Source organism: Aptenodytes forsteri, unplaced genomic scaffold, assembly GCF_000699145.1.
Source record: "Aptenodytes forsteri isolate BGI_AS27 unplaced genomic scaffold, ASM69914v1 Scaffold8, whole genome shotgun sequence".
NCBI classification, from domain to species: Eukaryota; Metazoa; Chordata; class Aves; order Sphenisciformes; family Spheniscidae; genus Aptenodytes; species Aptenodytes forsteri.
In genome coordinates, this window is record NW_008796218.1 from 5,227,666 (window position 1) to 5,231,827 (window position 4,162).

A 4,162-nucleotide genomic window follows, 5' to 3' on the forward strand; every position below is an offset into this window, starting at 1 on the left:
GGGGTTTTTTTTTTTTTTTTTTTTTTTTTTTTTTTTTTTTTTTTTTTTTTAGCTGTAAAACGGAAGAATGTGGGACCTGTGGGCACAATGAAAACCCACTGGGTTCATCTGTTTTAGTAATGTAGTGCATTGTTTTAGGTGTGAATCTGCTTTGCATCTATAGCTGTAGTCTTGTAGTATGCACTTGAACTTAAAGCGGTTTTCCTCCTGGTGGGACCTGGGCTGAAGTTGTGAACCGGAGCACTATCTTGGTGCCTCACTTGCGAAGTGGCTGCGAGGACCTCCAGCAGTTAGGTCTGTATGCGCGTGTGGTGTGCACCTGAGACCAGGAACTGGTGCCAGCTTCATTCCTAGTTAAGACTGAGCCTGGACATGCAGTACCAGAATGGCAACAGGTCAGACAAAATCAAAGCTGATCTCCAAGTTGGTGTCTGAGCTTCATTTCAACTATTAACTTATCTATGTCATTCCTACCTCATTCAGTGGCTGCTGGCAGAGAAGTAGCTGCCTGCTGTAGGCGTTATCCCATGCTCTGAGATCTTTCAGGCTGCTCCTGTGCCTGTCAGTAGGAGGCCACTCTACATGATGAGACATCTTGTCACAAACACCAAATGTACAGTTCTTTGTACCAGATGGGAGTTATGCCCCAGGCTTCGACCTATTAGGTCTTAAGCAACATCTCTGCTTGTTTACAATATTCTAATATCCGAAAACTGCAACTTGAAACGGTCCACTTAATTTATTGTGTGTTACGCACAGATCTGACACCAGCCTAGAAGGCAAGTGTCCCAGTTTATTTGCTTAGTACACTGATGTTGTCACCATGTAGAAAGTGATGGCGTTCACTGGCTCCTTACAATTAGATCTGTATTGACATGTATTATTTTCCTAAGGAAAAAGTGAATTCTTATTCTACAGTAGCTATGGTTCTTTGAAATGTTGTCATCCTCAAGGATCCTGTAGCTCACCCTTGATCCATACTTGAGCTAGGTGGAGAAGAAAAGGCCACTTGAATCAGTAACTGGTGGCACATGCATCAAAGCACATAGCGCTGGCTGATTCAGACTGTCTGCAAGGTCCTACACGTGTGCCCAGGGAGAGTCCTGCTGACTGCACTCGCTCCTAAAACCCCTGTTTCTATAAATCCAGTTTTCCCCAGTTTACTAGGTTGCATTCAGACAGGTGTTTACTTGCTCAGATAGCACCTACCTGCCAGTGAAAACCCCGTTGTAGGAGCATTCTGCTTTTCTGGTTCATCCGACATAGACTTGGTAGAGGTGGTCTCAGAAGGGTGATTTCACCCTAAGTGTGGTAGCTGGCTCCCTGTGCCATACTGTACTGTTCCATGATACAAGTGGCTATATCTCTCCTAACTTTCTGACATATAGAGACCAGCAAGGTGATTGACAAAGCTGAAATTTTATTTCTTATAGTTTACCTATATAATATAAATTTCTCCATCATGGAAAACAGATTCACCTTTTACTCAGATTAGCAGGAATTGCCTTGGATTCCTATATGAGATTTTTTTTTTTTAATGCCATATCAAATTTTCTTTTATAAGGGTGCAAGAAAATAAGCTATTAAAACCTTAAGGTATTTGACCTGTCAGTACTTTAGTGCTTGTATTTTAAAGCATATAATGCTATGTTAATGCATCTTTAACAAGAGATATAATTATTCCAGGGTTTGTATGCCTACTCCATAAGTAAGAACAGGTGTCTTTTTCCTACGCCTGTTCTCACTTACACTTCAGGCGCACAAGTTCAGCAGTGATACTATATCCAGCCTTAATAAATGTGAACGTTGCCGTAGAAACACTGTCACTTTGAGAGAGGTATGGAATGCCAAAGAAACCTGTTCTCGCAGCATGCAGATGCTAAAAGCAGATGAAGACATTTATCAGTTAATCAGTTAAGCTTATTATTTATGGAAAATACAGATCATGTGAGACTATGGAATGCATTTGTTAATTAAGTGAAAAATCAGTAATTGTGTGGGTTCCAGCTAATTCCTCATGTGTTACTGTAGAGCATGAAGATACAAGCCCTAACAAATATATACTTATATTTCTGGAAGCATAAAGTAGTCTCTAACTTCCCAAGTTACATATATTAAAGCACATAAATAATGAAGCTGCAAATCTTGTTTAACCTTTGCTTTTTTGTTACCAATGTATTTTTGCATTACCAGTTTTCTTCGAAATTATTGGGGTTTGTAATTGGGGTAACCATATTTTCTAAAGCTTGTAACTGATTTTTATAGCAGTATTTAATGGATGGTACATGGGAGTAGGTCTTGAGAATGAAACAAATTTCTGCAATTTTTCTCATATGCCCAAAACATCACCTCAGGGCCTCGGTTTCATAGCTGTGAAGTGGAGATATGCTGCCAGCTTTGTGAAGTGTTCTGAGATCCGTTGGTGAAAAGTTCTGTATGAAAGCTCAGTTGCTGTTCTGCTTCTGAAAACCTAGTCAGCAGTCCCCACTTTCTTCCTAGTCAATAAATGGGCAGGTAACTGAGCTGAGTCAGGTTTCAGAGAAAGCTCTGGGTGAGCGCAAGAAGACAGAACTGGGAACTGGATGGCCATGCACGTGTTGCAAAGGAGTGCTGGTAAGCAGCTAGCTGTCAGAAGAACAGAGGCTTTGCCAGCTCTATCCTATGATTTATACTTTGCCATAGTTTAATATGAAGACAATAAGCTCTCAGCAAAGTAAGACAGCTTTTGTGCATGTCAAAAACTAAATAAACAGTTGGGTACCTGAAGTGTTGTTTAGCAGTAGTGGGACCAATCTGCAAGAGGGACAGCCTAGTGTAGTTCAGATGACCTTTCACATGAACCAAGGAAAGGGAGTTGATAAATAATTGAAAGCTGGGGTTGGCAGGCTTGTCCTGCTGCTCCCATGCAGCCTTTAGCGAAAAGAATTGTGCAACACCTTGTTTGTTATAGTGAAAGCGTAGTTTCTAGCTCTGTTTTCCAGTATGTCTTGTCTTTAACAGACACAGGCACAGCTGCTTTTGCAGGGCAAATGCAATAGTCCTGTAATCTGCTAGGCAGTAGTTTTGGAAGCTCCTTTTCTAGCAAGACTGTTCATGTTAAAGCATGCGCACATCCCTGGATGCAGAGGGCCAAACGCACTTCTAGAGGGTTGTAGCAAGTGCCTATCTCCATCCCTTTGAGGGACCCCCGACCCTCCTGCAACACCGTTGCTGCCATCTCGTCCAGGGGAGCCCAGACGTGGGATGAGGAGGGGGCTGGAGCCCAGGCAGACGAGGGGAGATGGAGGGCAGTCCCTGTGCCCGAGGGGCAGCAGAAGGGCACAGGGGAGCGATCCCGAGAAAAGGGGCCCTCAGCCCCCCCAACCCTCCCCCTTCTCCCACATGAGGGCATCTTTCAGGCCACAGGTGTCCCAACTCCCAGAACAGCCATATTTGGTCATATGTATTCCCATCACAGTGGCCTCCTGATGTCACAAGCCTTGCTGCCGTTTGTTCCGGGCCCTATAAATACAGGGACCCCGGCAGCTGGCCCACAATTCACTGGGCTTTGAGGTCCTCAGGATCCAAGGATGCCTGGAAACAAGAGGTCCAAGAGCAGAGAGGGCGGCTGTCCATCTTTGCGTGGGGGGAGAGAAGACGCGTGGCTGCAAGAACCGCAGAGGAAGAGGAGGCGGCTTCAGATGGGGGGCATGGAGCCCATGGAGGTGGGTCCACCTGCAGATCAAGAACTGATGGAAGTAGATCCACCTGCAGCATGGCTCCCCTGGCACCACTACACCGTGCCAGGGCTCCCCTCCATGACACCATCAACACAGCGCTGCAGGAGCGCCCGGCGTCAAAGGAGCACCCGGCATCGCAGGAGCACCCGGCCATGGGTGGTGTTAGCCTTTCCTTCCCATTCCCATCCCCATCCCCTCCCCAAAAAAACCCAAACCCCACCAATAAACCAAGAAAATAACAGCAAAAATGCAAAATGCCTCTCTTTTTTGGTACTTTGGTGACTGCATCTGGACTCCTCTGTCCCCTCCTGGTCTCCCCAGTCCAGGAAAGACACTGATGTGTGGGTGTGGGCCCAGCCCAGGGCCTTCGAGATGGTGAGGGGCCGGGGCACACGGCACACAAGGCCAGGCTGAGGGAGCTGCCTCTGGTCATGAGGGGGATG